At 41.5% G+C, this 20,990-nt stretch overlaps 1 protein-coding gene across 5 annotated transcripts in view; it reads right to left on the reverse strand.

The window, feature by feature from the left end:
- KCNH1 (potassium voltage-gated channel subfamily H member 1) overlaps positions 1 to 20,990 on the reverse strand; it is a 487,752-nt gene that overhangs the window by 191,536 nt on the left and 275,226 nt on the right. The window contains exon 12 of one of the 5 annotated variants that reach the window (XR_004538933.1): positions 19,574 to 19,777. The exons of the other annotated variants lie outside the window; for them this stretch is intronic. The gene's annotated coding sequence lies outside the window, so the exon portion shown is untranslated. Of the gene's footprint in view, positions 1 to 19,573; positions 19,778 to 20,990 lie in introns of those variants that run through there. 5 annotated transcript variants of the gene reach the window in all.

The raw sequence follows: 20,990 nt of genomic DNA on the forward strand, positions 1-20,990 counted from the left end.
TGTTGTTAATTCTGTGTCTTTTGAGCCAGATATCATGTTTTCTTGTCCTCAGACTTTCTTTTCATTGGCATCCCTTAGTTTTCAGCAAATCATGTGAATGGCGACTTATCAGGCTGGCTCACATGCTGGATTTACAGTTTCATTAAAGATGTATAACCAATAGGAAGTTTTGATTAGGTCACATGACCAGATCTTTTTGGATTCATTGAAGTGTCTGACCAGTATTTAGCCAATGCTAGGCTATCATGTGTGAGGCATGACACCATTGACCCTGATACTTTTTGAGATAAATGAGTGACTTTGCAATATCTGAATTAGATCATTTAGGGCTCCTTTTACGAAGGTGCGCTAAGCGTTTTAGCGCACGCACTGGATTAGCGTGCGCTAGCTGAAAATCTACCGCCTGCTCAAAAGGAGGCGGTAGCGGCTAGCGAGCGCGGCAATTTAGCGTGCGCTATTCCGCGTGTTAAGGCCCTAGCGTGGCTTTGTAAAAGGAGCCCTTGGTTTAATGCTGGACTAATGGCCTCTTCTATTAAACTGCGCTAGCAGTTTCTAGCGTGGGGAGCTGCGCTGAATGGCCTATGCTGCTCCCGACGCTCACAGAGTTCTTATGAGCGTCAGGAGCAGCGCAGGCCATTCAGCATGGCTCTCTGTGCTAAAAACTGCTAGGGCAATTTAATAGAAGAGGGGGTATGACTTTAACAAAGCGCTGCAAACTCATGCCCCGTTGAAGGAATATCTTAGATAGAAGAGAAAAAAGGGTTGTCCTAGTATACTATAGTACACCCGAAAAAAAATAGCAGCTGCAGAGGTCAAAAAGAAAATGGATGAAGCATTTTTTTGCCTTTTGAAAAGCTTGAGAGTGGCTGCTTGGCTTATGTACATGGATCAGTATTTAATTAACCTCATAAGACAAGTTCTATCGGTACTTACAAGATTCTCTCAGTCTCCATTGAGAGCTTTTTCAAATAACTAAAGGACTCAGTAATAAGACTGTGGAATTAATTAAAACTTGTAATAGAAATTGTGAGATGATGGTTGATGTTTTTTGTGTGAGGAAGTTTGCGATTCAGAACCTGGTGCCAATGGTTAGCCACTGATGAGATTGTTTCTGTAGCTGGTTTGAGGTGGGCATGACATTTTTCATTTTTTTTTTTAAACTAAGGCCTACTGCTTGGATTGTATGCGCTTGTGAAGGTGCTGCGTGATAAAGCCACAATGATTACACTGGTCAACAAGCATTTTGCTACTGGAATTTTGTCACCCGTACCTTAATAAGAGCCATATGCTGACTCTAAATCTGAAAACAGTTTTCGTCTAGCACATCCTGTTTTTAAGTTATGCGTCAGTTTGTGTTTATATCATTTTTGTCATAACGCTACCGTGAAGTGTCGGTATTTTACTGTTTCTGTAATACAATATTGCATTTTAGGACAGCTCATCGATCACATATACCAGTAATTTGAAAGTTTATACTAAAAAATGATTGTGCTGCTTTTTCTACCTGTGAATTTTATATTTTGTTTGTTTTTGTCCAAGATACTATAATTATTATGAACAGACGAGGTTGTGTAAACCATCCAGATGATTTCTGTTATGTCTGCGGACAATTTACTGCACAAGATCAGCGAAAGAATCTGTCCAGCAGTCTTCAAAGTGCATACAAGCATTATTTTGGCTGAAAAGCTGTCGACCAAGATATGGCGTGGGCACCTCATGTATGCTGCACTGTCTGCTATTCCGGATTAACACAGTGGCTGCATGGGAAACGGAAGAAGATGTCTTTCGCTGTACCCATGGTGTGGTGTGAACCAACAAATCATCACTCAGACTGTTATTTTTGCACAACAAAAATTGCTGGATTCACAAAGAGGAATAAATAAAAATAATGTGTATCCTGATTGCCCGTCAGCAATTAAACCTGTTCATGACTCGGACAATCCAGTTCCAATTCCTCCTTCCACATCTACAGCACAATGTGCCGAAAGTTCAGATGAAGAATGTGCCTCTGCGACTGTGGAGGAGTTGAATGAACCTGATGTGGATGAAAAACGACCTTACCTGCTAACTCAAGAAGATCTTAATGATCGACTTCTTCCCACTCAATCTTGGTGATGTCAGCGATGAGCATGGGGAAAGAGTTCATCAAGATATCAAGGGGATGGAAAGCAGATATCAGTGAAAGTTCAATTACAATATGATGGGAGACTATTGTTGGTTCTTGCAAAGAGAGACAAATGTACAGTACAAGCTTAAAAACAAGTGTCTCAAACAGTTCTGAATATGCTGACATCACTTTTGTGTGAGCTAAGAGAGATAAGAGAGGCGTAAATATATGCTGTAACATGCCTCCTTATTGTCTTCGTGTTTGTTTTCAGAGTAAACTCTTTAACATAAGTTGGGTGGGACATAGTTTATACTCGCAATATTGTGCCAATATGACAAACTGTCTAAAAAATCACTAACGTGCATCTCAGAAACCTGATGTGCTAGCCGAATTTCAATTACAGATCTGAAATCAGCGTCATTAAATTAACTAAGAACACTTCTTAAGTTCTAAATAGCAAAGAAAAACTTACTATAAAAATAAAGTGAGTCCCATTATTTTGAAATGGACCTAAGGGAATCGAGGAGTGTGGTCATCCGAAAACCTACTACTTAGCAATGAAATAATCAGAAATTCCTCAGATCAAGTCCACTACAATTAGATGAAAGGGTGTAAGCAAAGATGAAACTTATAGACTGATAACATAGGGCAGTGTCCTGCAAACTTTCTAGAGCCGTGGCACACTAAATATAGTGGCCGCGGCTCGAAGCACAATGGAAGATGCAGGACCACATGAAGGGGGGGGGGAGGAGGAGGATAAAAGAAAAGACGGGCAGAGAAGTATTGGATTTCCAAGAGGGAAATGACCCGCCAAGACTTGTCAGGTCTGCAATGGGACATGCTTGAGCTGTGAGGGCCCCTGGAAATGTGAGGCCCTGTGCAGGCATCCCTGTCTAAGACTGGCCCTGGTTGCCCAGGATCACAAGCAGCAGCAGTGGAACTAGAACCAGGCTCCCTTGGTTATAAGCTTGCTGCTTTAACCACTTGACCAGTGCTTCTCAACCCTCTCCTGGAGGCACACCTGGCCAATTTTCAGGATTACTGCAATGAATATGCATGAGATAGATTCGCATTCAGTTGGCCTAGGGCAGTGGTCTCAAACTCACGGCCCGGGGACAAATGCGGTCTGCCAGGCACTATTTTGCGGACCGCGGTCTGTACTAGTGCTGCCCGCTCTTTGCAGTGTCTTCTGGCTTCCCCCCTAACCTCCCGCTTTTACCTTCAGATAATTCCCGCAGCCTGCAGAGAGGATTGCTGGTGCTGTAGCGATCCTTGCAGGCTGCCGTCATCCTCAGAAGCACATTCCCTCTGCTGCGATCCTGCCCCTGATGTCAGAGGAGGGACGGGACCATGGCAGAGGGAATGTGCTGCGGAGGCCGATGACAGCCTGAAAGGAATGCTACAGCATTGGTGATCCTCTCTGCAGGCTGCGGTAATTAGCTGAAACTAAGACTGGGAGGCCAAAGGGGAAGCTGGAGGATGCTGCAAAGAAGGGGGGAACATGCAGGCCTTTGGTTGGAGGAGGGGAAGATTCAAAAACTATAAAAAGTTTTACCTCATGCAAAGTTGTCATTTCTTTAATAAGACATTAACTATTTTTTCTGCGGCCCTCCAAGTACCTACAAATCCAAAATATGGCCCTGCAAAAGGTTTGAGTTTGAGAACATTGGCCTAGGGCGAGTTGTGCTTCTGGGAGAGGGTTGAGAAACCCTGAACAAGGCTATTCCTCCTCCATTCCAACATTGATAGAATTAAATTAAAAAGGCTCTAAAATGTGTCAGAATAAAAACTGAAAAGGTTTGAGGACTATGTTAAATATTAAACACAGTAAAAAAAACAAGATTTAAAAACTAAGCAGGGATGGGATATGAAGAGCTTCTGTCAGAGGAAAGCATCTATAATTTCTCTCTTTTCAGAAGTAATGTTCAGAAAGCCATTATCCAAATGTTATATGCTCATTAATTTGACATCAAGAGAGATATCTTAGAAGCTATTTAATTAATCGTATAGGATACACTTTAAAACATAGCTGGTTTAAGAATCATGAAGGATCATGTTTAATTAATCTGAATGGGTCATTAGTGCATATGGCTGTAGTGCTAGGCAGCTGGGACACATTGAGTGACATGCATAGTAGATAGGCCCCTTTATAATCTACAGTCAGTACTTATCACAGATCATCCAAAATCTGTTTAACTTATATGAAGCCTGTTATAGCCTCCCTTCCCCCAATAACCTTGAATGTTATATTTTCAAGAGCATTATATTTTTCATTACTGTTACATATTAAAAGATAGTAACCTAGGGCTCCTTTTACGAAGCCGTGTTAGCGGTTTAATGCACATAATAGCACGCGCTAAACCGCCGGATATGCTAGCTGCTACCACCTCCTCTTGAGCAGGCGGTAGTTTTTCAGCTAGCGCGGGGGTAAAAGGAGCCCCTAGTGAATGTCACAATTAAAGATCTGCATGGTCTGCCCAAAAGGTGTAGTGTTAGCTAAGATTTTAGCGTTGCTACTTGATAGGGAAATTGGCATGCCACTTGCATAATTATCTATAGGTTCATTCCGTGTAAATACTTGTGATTCTTTTCTTATATATTGTTTGGTATGGGCTCTACTGTCAAAACCAACCATGCCAACTCCTCTTTCATAATCTTGCAAAACGCAGTGAGGTGTCCATCTTCTCCTGCCACCTTTCCTTCCAGTATACATGTGACCATTTATTTTTTTTTCATCAAAATGGGACATCTATTAATATTCAGTCCCACCCCCAATCCCGCCCTAGCCCCGCCTCAATTTCTTTAATTCATTTTCATGTACACACAATATCTTATTAATTCATAATGGTAAACAAAATATTTTTAAAAACCACAAGTCACACTGTACACAGAGAAAATGTTAATTATCATTTACGAGTTTCAGGGTTTTTTCAAAGATGTCAAGGCAGATTACTTTAAAATATGCAATGTCACCTCAGTAACTATAGAAAAATAGGCAAATATAGAGCAAAATATAGACAGCAGATATAAATTCTCAAAACGGACACATTTTGATTACTAAATTGATAATAAAATCATTTTTCCTACCTTTGTTGTCTGATGATTTCATGAGTCTCTGGTTGCACTTCCTTCTGACTGTGCATCCAATCTTTCTTTCTTTCTTTTGCATCCAACATTTCTTTCACAATCTAGCCCCATCCCCTTTGGGTCTAGGTCTCTCTGTCTTTTCCCTCAGTTACCCTTCCTAGATCCGGTGTCAGTTCTCTTTTCTACCTTTGTTCCAGGTCTCCCTCTGTCTCCACCTCTGTCTGAACCTCCCATAGTCCTGCATCTGCCTCCTGTCTTTCCTCTTTCGTCCAAGCCTTTTTCTCTCTAGTCTTTCTAATGTGCTTACAACCCCCCCTCTTTCTCTGCTTCTTTCTCTCCTTCTTTCCTTTCTCCCTCTTTCCCTCCCAGCAGATTTTAGCATCTCTCTCCCCTACTTTTTCCCCCTCAGATCTAGTATCTGTCTCCTTCCTCTTTTCCTCCTCTCAGGTCTGGTATCTGTCTCCTCTCTTTCCCCCCTGCTCTGGCATCTCTCTCTCCACTCCCTTCCTCCTATTCTTTTTTTTTTTTTTTTTTTTTTATTCTTTATTCATTTTCAGACTTACAATAAGTGTGACAATATGTCCAAACAAATTAACAATAAATATATCACTTAATAATCATCAATGGTACAAATAATATGCTCTTATCACCCACCCTTCCCACCCTTTCCTATCATATAATCAAATATCTTGTACAATATGTAATAGTAAAATTACCCTCTCCCCCCCACCATTGAACTTGTAAATTTAAGGGAAACAATGTCATCTAATCAGTACAATACTTGTTAATGGCTCCCACACATCTTGAAATTTCTTGAAACATCCCTGCTGTATTGCAATAAATCTCTCCATTTTATAAACATGACATAAGGAATTCCACCAGAAATTATAATTTAATCTACTCCAGTTTTTCCAATTATACGTAATTTGTTGAATGGCAACACCAGTCATTATGAATAATAATTTGTTATTATTTGTAGAAATCTGACTTTTTGCTCTCATTGTCATACCAAACAGCACAGTATCATATGATAATGCCACTGGGTTGTCCAATAAACAATTAATTTGGTCCCAAATTGATTTTCAAAAATTCATAATAAATGGACAATAGAATAATAAATGATCTAAAGTCCATGCTTCGAGATGACAGTGCCAACATTTATTAGACTTAGAGCTATCCAATTTTTGTAACCGAACAGGGGTCCATAATGCTCTATGTAACAGAAAAAAACCAAGTTTGTCTCATAGATGCCGACACTGTACATCTCATCCTCCAAGACCAAATTCGTGGTAATTTAATGCTTAAGCTCAATGCTCCAAATGTCTCTCAGATCAGTGTTTGGTTTCTTTTTAATAAATCCAGTCAGCAATTTATACCACTGGGCGGCCTGGTGACCTAAGAAGTCCACCTGAAAACATAAGAATTCCATACTATATTGATTATTAAGGTTTTTCCAGTCAGGGAACCCTGCCTGAATGGTATGCTTCAGTTGCAACCATCTAAAACTTCAGATTTATTAAGGCCATATTTATGTTGCAACTGTGAAAATTCAAGCATTTTACCATTAGAGATAACATCTTCTAATAAACGTATTCCTGCCATCATCCAATGCTTCCAGGCAAGCCTTTCTCCGCCAATTTGAATCTTGGAGTTCAGCCATATAGATTGATTTGTAGATTTATGTATTGGAATAGTTGTTAAACTACTTACATAACGCAATGTTTTCCATGTATCAGCTAATACTGTAACTAGGCATTTTGATACTGAACACATGGCAAAGGCGTAATGGAGATATGAGTTGCTATTCTAACCACAGTTTTTCCATGAGCTCTGGGAGGACCCAATACATACCCTTGCACAAAATATAGGCTTGATGATATCTATAAAAATTAGGAAAATTTACCCCTCCCTCTGAAATTGGCCTTTGTAAAGATACCAAAGCCACTCTAGGAGTTTTATCCAGCCAAATAAATTTTATAAGAATACTATTTAATTTTTTATAAAAGGACCCTTGAAAATAAACCGGCAACACACCCATCTGATAACAAACCACAGGCAAAATCATCATCTTGATAGTTTGTACTCTCCCCACCACGAAAGATGTAAAGGATTCCATTGCTCACACATTTCTGTTACCTTATGTAATAAAGATTTTTCATTTATTTTCATTGTTTTTTCCAGCGTATTTTTAATCCAAATGCCTAAATACTTTATTCCATCCTCTTTCCAAAGAAAGGGAAATGAATCAAACAAACCTTTTGTACAGTGGACATTAAGTGGAAGAATTTCTGATTTACTCCAGTTTATCTTGTATCCTGAAAATTTTTCAAATTTCTCAATCAGTTCAAGTAAGCAAGGAATGGTTGTCTCAGGATTTCTCAAATAGAGCAATATATCATCCGCATAAACGAAGACTTATATTCTCGATCTCTACAGGGAATACCCTGAATCTCCTTCGCTAACTAGGGTTCCAATACAATGTCAAAAAGCAGAGGAGATAAGGGACAACCTTGTCTAACCCCCCTCTGCAACTAAAAACTTCTAAAAAATTATTATTAATATACAGTTTAGCAACAGGGGAGCTATACAATGTTTGAACCACTTATATAAATCCTGAACCAATACCAAACCATTCCAACGCTTGATACATGAAGGTCCATTCCACACGATCAAAGGCTTTCTCTGCATCCAGGGATACAGAAAAAGCCGGATCATTTAAGGCTTTTGACAAATTCAACATATGTAAGGCAAGCCTAGTGTTGTTAGAAGAATGTCTCTGAGCAACGAATCCTGTTTGGTGCATTCCAATAATATTCTTCTCTGGTCTTACTTCTCAAGTTATTTTCTGCCTCTGTCTAAATTCTTTTTTACTATTCAGCCCTCAATTTCCCTCTTTCACTGTGTCTACCTATACCTTGCCACCTCTTTCCCTCACCCCCTTCCAGTAACTAACTCTATCCTTTTCCCTCAATCCTGCATGTGCCCTTTTTTCTTTCTCCTCCCCACTTCCTTCCAGCGTCTGCTCCCCCTGTCCCTCACACTTCTATTCAGCGGCTGTCCCTCCTCTCCCCCACACTTCCATTCAGTTTCCCTCTCTCTACCCCTTCCATCTACTGTTCACCCTGTCTTGCCACTTCCATTCACTGCCCTCTCTGCTCTTTCCATCCAGTGTCCGCCCTCTCTTTCTCTCTTCCATATGGCATCTTCCCTCTTTCTATGCTCCTTCCATAAACTATCTATCCTGTGCTCCCTTCTCTCCTTTGCACATGATTGATTTAAACTCTGTCACCTCTCCATTTTTCTCTCTGTCACCACCCTCTCCCCTATGCTCTGGCATCTCTCTCTTCTCCTTTCTTTCCTTCCCACCCGACGGTCTGGCATCATCCCTTCCCTGATTCCCTACCATCTCTCTCCTTTCCTTTTCTTCCATCTATCCCTCCCCCTCCATACTCTGGCATCTCCTCCTTCCTTACCCCCTTCCTTTTCCCTTGATCTGGCATACCTTCCTTCTTCCCTCCAAGCCCTTCCCTCCAAGCCCTGGCATCTCCTTTCATTCCCTCCCTCATCTTCCTTCTCCCTCCAGTTGGGTACAGCAACACTCTCCCCAATTCTCTCCCCCTCTGCTCCCTTTCCTCCTTCTGTCACCCAAGGCCTGGTGTCCTAAACTTCATCGGGCAATAGCAGCATTCACAATTCACTGCTGTTGCCAGCTTCAGGCCTTCCTCTCTGTCGGGTCCTGTCTTCATGAAAACAGGAAGTAGGCAGGACCAGCAAAGAGGAAGGCCTGAAGCCGGCAACAGCAGCGAATTGTAAATGCTGCTGCTGCTGCATGATGAAGGTAATGGCACCAGGCCTTGGAGCACCCGAGGCAGACAGCTTCTCCCCCCTCCCAGCCAAACACCCGCTGACCCTTCTATCTCTCCTTCCCATGCGAACCCTGCTGACCCTCCCAGCGTAGGCAGCCACAGCACGTTAAACAGGCTGCTTCACGAGTCCCTCTGCCGCATCACTGATGAAGTGATCAGTGAAGCGGCAGAGGGACTCACCGGCAGGAGAAAGCTGCAAAGCAGCCTGTTTAGCATGCTGTGGCTGCCAACGCTGCTGGAGGGAGGTTTGTTGTTCAGTCATCTCGCTGGGAGGGTTGGCAGGGCTCGCATGGGAGGGAGAGATAGGAGGGTCAGCGGGGTCCAAGCGATGATGCTGCCGCTGCCGAATCCAGGCAGCGATCCCCTGTACCATTGTCCCCACTCACAGCTTCAGGACGCCCTCTCTGAAAATGGGACATTTCGGCATCCTGAAGCTGTGAGTGGGGACAACGGGACAGAGGATCTGAAAAAGGGACTGTCCCGTTCAAAACGGGACATATGGTCACCTTAAGTATACAAGAGATGGCTCTCATCACTGCTCTTTGTGTTTTCAACTTAGTAATTATTTTTTCTTTCTTCTTCCAGCATTTTAAGTATATTCAACTCCTTTAACTATTAGTGAATGTTTATCTTCAATCTTATTCTATATGTTAAATACAATACAATACAAATTTCTCTATGGCTTTTCTCTGTCCATCTCCAATTTCCTTACAGGGCCTGATACTTAGTCACTGATGGTAAGCAGCTAGTAAGCTGATTCCAGCTGCAGGCTGAACTAAGCAAGTGTAAATGTTTGTAACTTCAATCTAGACATGATTTCTGCAGGCTTAATGATAGTAGTACAGTACTCTATAAAGTCATATGCGTGCCTTTGTATCCTTATAAAATGGGCACATTCTTCACCTCTAAACCTAATCACCATGTTAGAAAATTACCCTCTTCATATCTTGGAACTTATTCTGTGAGACCAAAATGAAGTTCCAGTCAAATTTTGTGTAGAAAACTCTTTTATTCACAAGACACCAACAGCTGAAAAGACCTGACAGAGACCGTATTTTGGTACCTCAGGAGTTACAAAAGTGAAGGTCAATGCCAAAGGTGAGAAAAATGATATTATTGTGCAAAAGACCAAATTCACTGACAACAAAGCACTGTAAAAAAAACAAAAAAAACAATGGCAATTGAAGTAAAAATCTGAGTGCAGGAAAAACAGCCTAAAACATAATTTGATTGGAACTTCATTGGCCCACCACTACTTTTGGTCTCATCTTGTCTGAAAACGACAACATTCAGGGTTTTCTGCAAAAAGGCAATATTCATTCATTTTGTCCCACCCTCTCACTTATTTCCTCTGAAACAATCACCACAGCCCTTCTACTACCATGTTTCCCTGAAAATAAGACAATGTCTTATATTAATTTTGGGTTTAAAAATGCACTAGGGCTTACTTTCAGGGATGTCTTATTTTTTTCATGTACAACAATGATCTCTCCTTTCCTCTCCTCCACCCCAATTCTTCTTCTTTCTTACCCCCCCCCCCCATGTGCAGTATCTTTCCTCCCCTCTCACCCATCCCCTTGTGTAGCATCTTTCTATCCCTCCCTCCCCTCCCTCTGTGCAGCAGAATCCCACGATCCTCCCACCATGAGACTGACACACTTCTGCTCCGAGGCCTCCTAAAACAGCAGGAATGGGGATTGCTGAATCAACGAGTTCAATTTTTTCAGCAAATTAGGCAGCACTAGTGTCAGGGATGGAGTCAGGTAGTGTTGGATACATTTGGGGGGGGCTTCGTGAGTCGATCTTAACTAGGGTTTTTTGGGGGGATTATGTTAGGAGCATCTTTAAAAATCATGTTAAGGCTTATTTTCGGGGGAACAGGGTAGTAATCATTTCTAGAGTGCTAATAGATATATGCAGTGCTGTACATATCATATGCAGGTACTTTTTCTGTTGAGTGACTTCATTTTTGGCAGCACTTTCGCCAATAAGGGAACCCTTTCTGAATGGCCTGTTTCATTTATAACCTTAAGATTTTGATATGCCAAATGATTGTTGCAATTGTAATAAATTTACCATTTTCCCATTTGAAATCACCTTCAGACTTGCAAGTTTCTTATACATCAGGTACAGTAGTTATATTTTCTGTCCCTGGAAGACTTACAGTAAAAAAAAAAAAAAAGCCACAAAGATGTGAAATAGGATTTGGATTTGGGTCTCCTGATTTTCAACCCACTGCTCAACTCTGCATGGCAGTCTATTAAGAAATTAATTTAAAAAGAAAGATTTTAGTTCATTTAAAAAGAAAGTCTATAGCAGGGGTGCCCACACTTTTTGGGCTTGCGAGCTACTTTTAAAATGACTAAGTCAAAATGATCTACCAACAATAAAATTTAAAAAAAACACAACGTACACTGTACGCATAGAAAATGTTAATTATCATTTATATTCTGGGTTTTTTTTCAAAGAGATCAAGGCAGATGACTTTATGCAATGTCACTTCAGTAATAACCATACAAAAATAGACAAATATACCCCCTCCCTTTTTACTAAACCGCAATAGCGGTTTTTAGTGCAGGGAGCTGTGCTGAATGCCCTGCGCTGCTCTCGATACTCATAGGCTCTCTGCGCTAAAAACCACTATTGTGGTTTTGTAAAAGGGGGCCATAGTGCAAAATATAGACAGCAGATATAAATTCTCAAAATGGCCACATTTTGATCACTAAATTGAAAATAAAATCATTTTTCCTACCTTTGTTGTCTGGACATTATTCAAATCTTGTTGGTCCCAGGCTCTGGTTGTCTTCTGATAACTTCCTTGCCAGGGTCTCCTTCTTTCTTCTTTCTTTGTGCTAACCATCCATCTTCTATCTCTGTCCTCCCCTTTCATTTCCCTTCCCTGGAAGTCTGGCATCTTTCCTTTTTTTCATCTCCATCCACAGATCCACCTTTCTCAACTACCTTTTCATTGAGCATCTCTCCCTCCTTCCCCACCACCCCAGGGTCCATCATCTCTCCCTTTCATTTTCCAACTACCCTCCTATCCAGTATCTCTTCCCCCCCCCCTCCACACCATCCCTTGTGTCCAACTTCTCTTCCTTTCTGTTCCTTCCCTCCCTAAATCCACCATCTCTCACCCACTCCTCTGTTTTTAGACCCATTATTTATTCCCCCCCCAAAGTCCAGCATATTCACGTCTCTTTGAACTCCCCTTCCCTCCCTCCCTCCGTATATTTCTACAGCAGGGCCCCGAAGGCTTGCACCCCACCCCTTGAAGGCCTGCCTGTCCTCCTGAAGGTCTGCACCCCCCAAAGGCGTGCACATTCCCCCCTGAAGGCCTGCACATTCCCCCCTGAAGGCCTGCCCCTGCCCTCCCCCCCCCCCGGAAGACCTGCATGTTCCTCCCTGCCCTCCCACATCCTTTGACCTAATTCCTGCAGGGAGCATCCTGCAGAGAGGATCGCTAGTACTTTAGCAATCCTTGCAGGTTGCCATAGGCCTCAGGAGCTGTCTTCCCTCTGCCCCAATCCTGCCTCTGTCTCAGAGGAGGGGCAGGACCACGACAGAGGGAAGACAGCTCCTGAGGCCAATGGCAACCTGCAAGAATTGCTAAAAGTACCGGGAGGCCAGGGAGAAAGCCGGATGTCACCCAGCAGCAGCTACAGCAAGATGTGGACCAATGGGGCCAAGCCCAAACTCTCCGTGGAGAGCAACGAGGGCAAGCTGTCCTGTGCTGACTATATCAACGCGTCCCCGGCCAGCGGCTCTATGACCTGCACCCCTCCCGATTGCTATCTAAACCCGACTCCCTTCCCCGCTCCTTCAAGCATGTCCACAGCCAGAAGGACGAGAGCGCGTTACGCCCCTCTGCTGCCTGCTCTGCGCCGAGGACTCCTCTTCCTCCTTCACCAGCAGCAGCAGCCTGGGGGGCCTGGAGAGCGGCGGGGACTGAATGAGCTGACTTTTGATTGGCCAGCGTTCTTCAAGAGGCGGGCCAGTCAGGAGGGGGGGAAAAAAACAGAAGTGAAGGGAACCTGGCTCTGCAATCGACTGGGGTTGTCTGAGTGATCGACCAGTCGATCGCGATCGACGTATTGGGCACCCCTGGTCTATAGTTTCTGGAGCTGCTACAGAGAACTCAGCATCCCTTCATGTTTGGGGAAGAGAGAGGGACTGCAACTATTGGAGGATTAAGGAGGTGGCTAGAGCACCTTTCTGTAATCTGGATGTATCAAGTACGAGATCTGATAACATCCATCTTTTTGTATGCAGATGTACCTTCCCTCTCTGAAATCAGAGCCAGACATTAATATACTGGCCCCCTCTTTAGTCTTGCTCAAAACATGCCCAGACCACGCCTCCTTGCCATTCACTGATTGTTCAGCTCTTCTTATTGTAAACAACCTCAAACTATTATGGCTTTGGCAGTATATAAGAATAAAATTATTATTATTATTATAAAGATGTACAGTGATACCTTGGAATCTGAACTTAATCCGTTCCAGAACTCAGTTCGAGTTCCAAAGCGTTCAAGTTCCAAGACAATTTATCCCATTGAAAATAACAGAAACTGGATTAATCCGTTCCTGGATCCCATAAACTCAAATTTTAACAAGAAATATACTGGATTTTAAGGTAAAATATTAAGCAGCATTCAGATTCTGGGGCACAAACACACACATACATGTGCAGGGCGTTCGGATTTCAAAGCAGAGTTCGGATTCTGAGGCAAAAACACACATATACAATTCCAAACACACACATACAATGTGCAGGGCGTTCGGATTCCAAAGCAGCATTTGGATTCCGAGACAAAATTTACTACAAAAAAAAGTTTGGATTCCAAAACATTCGAGTTCTGGGGCGTTCGGATTCCAAGGTACCACTGTACTGCAGTTTTAGATGTCCATATCCTGGGTTTATAAAATCGGGATTTGGAGGTCCAAATGCTAGTTTTCAGACGCACTAATGTGCTGAGGATGTTTCCTTATGATATGGCTAAAAATTTGCCAGTGTTGAATTTATTTAACTATAATGAGACAGGGTGATTTCCAGAAGGCTTCTTTAAATAGGCAGAACCTTTTAAAAATTGGCTTTTCTATGACAAAAGGAAGAAGGTTGTGGTGGATGTGGAGGTGGAGGTGGGGGTAAGGACAGGAGGTTGTTTAATTGTGCCTGCTGGCTAGAGGGTTTATCTTTTGCTAGTAGATTTGATAACTTAACTTGTCCCCTGAATCCAATCTGATAATTGGTAGCAACCAGAAAATGAATCATACAAGAGATCATGTCATAATGACAAATTCTATCCTCTGATTTCTTCCAGTTCAAATATAACATATAGCTCAAGTAAAGAAAGCATTCTATAATAATACACGGGCAATATAAATCAGGGAAGATGACAGAGTAATAAGAATGATGAGCTTTGAAGATTTATATTGCAAGAAGAAATGGTTAGGAGACAAGTTGCTTTATACTATATTTAATTGAAGGTCATAGTATTATGAATGGGACAGGTCATTAACACCACTAAAGATAGAAACAAAGAGACAAATACAAGCGAAGAATGTAAATTCAGCTGTACATCCAAGTTTCCATCTAGTGTACAAATTTGTGTGAGTGCAGATTATAGAATAACGTCAGTTGCACATGTAACTGAATAGGTTAATTAGATGCTAATTGGCCTTAACAACCAATACTCAGCTATAATTGGTATAAATTGGCACTGATTTGCAGTTATACTTGTAACTGCTCTTAATTAGCGTTCTGTAAGTTGCATGCTCAAATGTCAGAGCATGCAATTCCAAAGGGAAACATGGACCTGGGAGGGTATAGACAGGTCAGGGGCATGCCAAGCAGTTATGTATGCAGGTTATAAAATACTAACTTTGACATGAGAGCAACTTTTGTTATAAAATCCATGCTTAGTGTGTATCAACCTTGCATCTAACATTAGGCAATCTATGTATTCCCATTCTAAAATGAGAAATATGCTGTTTCTGGCCAACTCAAAGCTCACTTCCTTTAAATCTATGCATTCCAGACCATCTCCAAGTGAAATTAACAGCATTATGAAATCTCTATTTACATGAACGTATGTTTGGGTTTTTTCTCCATTTATATGAGGCTCATTCATAGCAAGACTGACTCAAGATAGCTTATAGTAGTACAATTAAACATTACATTAAAATCTCCCCCAACAGATATAAAACAAGATTACAAATCTCAAAAAAATTATTTTAACAGATCTAGCTAAAATAAATCATAGACCGTTATTTGTAATTTATCTTTAAAATCCAGCACGGTACCAATAGATTAGAGAGTGGCCAATGTAACCCCAGTTTTTAAAAAGGGTTCCAGAGGTGATCCCTGAAATCATAGACTGGTGACTCTGATGCTGGTGCCAGGCAAAATGGTAGAGATTATAAAGAACAAAACTTCGGAGCATATACATAGGCATGGGTGGATGCGAAAAAGCCAACAAGGGAAATACTGCTTCACTAATCTACTACATTTCCTTGAAGGGGTGAATAAACATGTGGATAAAGGTGAGTTGGTTTTTGAGTATCTGGCATTTTACAAAGTACCTCATAAAAGATTTCTGAGGAAACTAGAAAGTCATGGAATATGGAATATGTTATCATGGATTAAGAATTGGTTAAGAGATAGAAAACAGAGAGTAAGATTAAATGTTCAATATTCTCAATGGAGAAGAGTAAATAGTGGGGTTCCCCAGGGGTCTATGCTGGAACCGCAGTTTGTTTGGTTTTTACATATTTATCAATGATCTAGATATGGGAATAACTAGTGAGATAATTAAATTTGCTAATGACACAAAGTTGTTCAAAGTTGTTAAATCACAAGAGGATTGTGAAAAATTGCAAGATGACCTTGCAAGACTGGGAGACTGGACATCAAAATGGCAGATGATGTTTTATGTGAGCAATTACAAAGTGATGCATGTGAGAAAGAGGAATCTGAACTATAGCTACATGATGCAGGGTTCCACATTAAGAGTCACAGCCCAGCAAAAGAATCTAGGTGTCATCGTAGAGTATATGTTGAGACCCTCAGCTCAGTGTGCAGTGGCAGCTATGAAAGCAAATAGAATGTTAGGAATTATCAGGAGAGGAAAACAAAGATGAGAATATTATAATGCCTTTGTATCATTCCATGATATGGACGCACCTCAAATACTGTGTGCAATTCTGGTCACGCAGCTTAAAAAAAAGATATAGCAGAATTAGAAAAGGTATAGAGAAGGGCAACTCAATGAAAAAGGGGGCTGGGATGATTTCCCTATGAGGAAAGGCTAGGGTTCTTCAGCCTGGAGAAGAGATGGCTGAGGGAGATATGATAAAGGTCTATAAAATACTGAGTGGAGTAGAATGGATAGATGTGTATTACTTGTGTACTCTAACAAAAAATAATAGGACAGGGGGCATGCAATGAAGCTACTAAGTAATACATTTAAAACAAACTGTAGAAAATATTTCATCACTCAATGTATAATCGAATTCTGGAATTCGTTGCCACAGAATGTGGTGAAAGCAGTTAGCTTAGCAAGTTTTAAAAAGGTTTAGACAATTTCCAAACAAAAAAAAAAAAGTCCATAAGGCAATATTACGATGGACCTGGGAAAATCCTAGGATAGGCAGCATAAAATCTGTTTTAATCTGTGGGATCTTGCCAGGTACTTACTATTATTACTACTACTCATTTCTATAGTACTGCCAGAGGCAAGTAGTGCTGTGCATTACATTAACCACCTAAGAGAAAATCCCTGCTCAACAGAGCTTACAATCTAGTCAAACAGACAAACAGGACAATTGGGGGTAAGAAATGACAGAGGGAGTGACAAAATTGGCACGAGTACTTTAGAAGTGGGTTGGAGTTACGAGTTAAAAGCAGCCTTGAAAAGTGGGCTATTAGCCTGAATTTGAACACTGCCAAAGATGAAGCTTGACGTACCGACTCAAAGGGATGGGGAAATTGAGTTCCTGTGCGGATGGGAAAAATTTTGTCCCCCGTGTCAATCTCTACTCTGCAGCTCCTCAATATCTTGCCTCTCTCTTCTCTCCCTATGCCCTGGGAACTCCGCTCATCGGGCAAGTCTTTCTTGTCTGTACCCTTCTCCTCTACTTCTCCTGACTCCATCTTTTCTGTCATGCTGCATCATATGCCTGGAACAATCTGCCTGACTCGGTACATCGGGCTCCATCTCTGAAAGCCTACTTTTTCAAAGCTTTAAGTCCTAACCTTGCTTGTCATTCCTTCTGTTGTCCTCTACCCTCTCCACCTCTGTATTTTCCTATATGAGCATATATTGATTTACCATTTTTCTCCAGTGTGTCTGTCATCATTAGATTGTAAGCTCTTTTGAGCAGGAACTGTCTCTTGCATGTTTAAAGTACAGCGCTGCATGTGTCTAGTAGCACTATAGAATTAATAAATAGTAGTAAAGAAATAGCAATATTCTGGGCACATTCTAGAGTCGGAGCTTTTGCCGCAGCGGCCAGCAATAAAAAACCCTAATGTGGCTTGATAAAAGGTATAAAAACTAAACTTAAAATTGCAAATTGATACTTTGATAAAAGGTGGCCATAGTTTTTGAGTAATTTTCAAAATTTTTTATAATCCAGAATTCCCCTTATATCTACGGAAAAAAAGAGTTCTATATTTTTGTTGCCTGGTAACCCACTGTCTGCACCCATGTGGATCTACCAGTATATCTAATGCTTTTTGGTTATGGAAAACTGACTTAACATTTGTTGTCTAGTTATCTTACGGCCATGAAATGTTGGAAATGTTATTAATCAGTCAAATATATTGGAGCTCAGCCATATTGGAGCCATATTAGAGTCATATTGGAGCTTAGCCATATAATATTAAAATCCCACATGCAGCAGAAGCTTCATGCAGGTAGGCCAAATAAATGTTACCTTAGAACCTTGTGAAAATCTGTTCCTTGAGGCCAGGCCACAGTCAGGCCTGGTGTGGGTTAACTGTGAAGACAAAGACTACTGCAACCTGTGAAGCCCCGTCAGGGACTGAGCTGCAGGGAGATTATAATTGTACTCCAAGAGACTCTTATTCTTAAATTTATCACAGTTATATTCTGTTGAATATAAAGTGTTTGTTTTACTTTCACCTTTCTGAGTAGCTCTGTCTGTTGAGGCTCTGCACCCACACCCTCACTCATGCAGCTACAGTTTTCAACTTAGATCTCTTGAAGATTCTGGGAGTCATTAAAGTTCTTGAGTATCCTGGCAATGATTGCCCACGGAAGGAAGAAAAGTTGAAATAGACATAAAGAGAGATGCAATTTCCTCTGAGAAAGATTTGGAATTACCGTAGTAATGTACTGGATTCTTTGTTGGCAATATATGTTAGCCTATAGTACCATTTACGAGGGGGTACCGAAAAGTTCTCAGTCCAACCAAACAACTTCCTAAATTCTGAGCATTATTTTGCCACTGTAGCTGAAAAGAGCGTTATCTGATTTTGTTAAGCGCCAATATGCAGAAACCAAATTTTACATTTTGGCATTGTTTCAGACCATTGATTGAACCATATCCATGTCACGCTCTTCTTGGTTGGGCTGAGAACTTTTCAGCACCCCCTTGTAAGAGCTGTAAGAGGGCTTAGATTATTAGATTAGAACAATATTTTAATATGCCTTCTAACCCAACTGCTTTTAAACTGCCCTCCTACTTACTGTATATATACACAGTGGAACAAAACCTATAAAGGCAATATAAAGGTCACATTTAATTTATGGCATAAATGTAATATGCAAACTATAGTTTCCAGTCCTCCTGACAGAGAAGAACACAAAACTTTTACTGGTTAACTCTGGCACAGCACTGAAATGATGCGACCATATCTTTCAATAACTGTCGTTTTGTCCTTTAAAGTCACTTAAGTAATTGCAAGCATAACCTACAATGTGCATTTATTAAATGTAATTATGTAAACCCATTAACTCTCAGGAACAATATTCAGAATAAATTCTTTGCAGCATCTGCAAAAGACTGCTGCCACATGATTGGATTGAAATGGAACTGAAAAATCAAAGCTCATAAAAGGTTTCTAGTCTTGAAATATACATGAAGCCAAAGGTACGGGGTGCTTCTGGGAATGTGGGAGGGGGGCCAGGAATGTTGGGGGGATATGGGGTAGGCGAAGATATCAGGGGAGGTACAGGATATCAGAGGGATGTCGGGATATCAGGGGGGATGTCTGGATGTGAGGGGGGATGTGGAGGATGTCAGGGGGATGTTGGGAATTGACATCAGAGGGGGAGAGCCGATGCTGATGCGAGCAGCAGGTAAGAGTTGCTGCTCGCCCCAACAAAGAGCTAGAGGTACGGTGGTGGGGAAGTGAAGGTATGCGCGTGGTAGGGGGAGAAGTGGGAAGGAGCGAGGGCGGAGAGGAGATTGGGTACTGGCACCCCCAATGAATATGCATGAGATCTATTTGCATGCACTGCTTTCATTGTATGCTAATAGATCTCATGCATATTCATTGGGGAAATCCTGAAAAATCGACTGGATTGCGGCCCTCGAGGAGGGACTTTGACACCCCTGGCCTAGGGTGAACTAACCTCCATCCCTCCTTACCACGCCACTGCATAACAGCACTAATTCCCAGAACTCAAAGAGCAAGCACCTTATGCATGGAAAGCCAACACTGCCCTAAAACAGCAATACACCACCACCTAAAGAGAAAACAAAACAAATGGGACTGCTATAAGATCTCTACACAGAAACACCACAACATAGTATCACGTGCAAAGTACAGAAGACTCTCAACAAATATGAAGCATGGAATCACATATGAGTAATGTAGACATGAAGCCAGAAAGACAACTGGAAACTTCAAGAAGTCAGACTCTACATGTATAGCAATATTAACAAAATATAAGAGATGTGCACTGCAGTTCCAAAGCTGACATACCAATTAATTTTCAGCATAAAATACTTTATTTCTACCTTTTTTTGTCTGAGCATTTTATTTTAAGTGTTTAATTTGCTTTAGTCCCAGTGTCTCCCTTCAGCTTTTCTTTTCTTCTGTTTTTTACAAGGTCTCCTATCCATTGGATATTTCTTCTCACTCCCTGTCCACCATCCATCATCTTTCTGTGTTCCTATCTGTCCTGTTCTCCCTCTCTGTCCTTGTCCCTGTCCACCCTCCATAATCAGCATCTGCCTTCAGTGTCCCTATCTCACACCTTTTCCAACATTGCTGTACTGTGTCCGTATCCCCTCTCCTCTGTCCTTCCCTTTCAACCCCACCCCCCATCCTAAGGCTAGAGTCACTCTTTCTTCCTTGCAACCCCCCCTCTCCACACACACACACTCTCTCCCCCCTCAATCCAGTCTCTCTCTCTCTCTCTCTCTCTCTCTCTCAAATGGATCGATTTTTCACTCAGTCAAAAATTACAAAGACTAGGGGACACCCGATGAACTTACAGGGAAATATTTTTAAAACAAATAGGAGGAAATATTTTTTTCACTCAGAGAATAGTTAAGCACTGGAACGCATTGTCAGAGGTTGTGGTAAGCGCGGATAGTGTAGCTGGTTTTAAGAAAAGTTTGGACAATTTCCTGGAGTAAAAGTCTATAGTCTGTTATTGAGAAAGACATGGGGCAAGCTACTACTTGCCCTGGATTGGTAGCATGGAATATTGCTACTCTTTGGGTTTTGGCCAGGTACTAATGACCTGGATTGGCCGCCCTAAGAACGAGCTACTGGGCTTGATGGACCATTGGTCTGACACAGTAAAGCTATTCTTATGTTCTCTCTCTCTTTCATACAGCATCTCTCCCTCTCCTACAGCTTGGTTTCTCTCCATCCTCATCACTAGGGTTACCAGATTTCTTAATGGAAAAAAGGACATGTGGACCTGCCCCATTCTGCCCCAAGCTCTG

This window comes from Geotrypetes seraphini, chromosome 3 (genome assembly GCF_902459505.1).
Source record: "Geotrypetes seraphini chromosome 3, aGeoSer1.1, whole genome shotgun sequence".
NCBI lineage: Eukaryota > Metazoa > Chordata > Amphibia > Gymnophiona > Dermophiidae > Geotrypetes > Geotrypetes seraphini.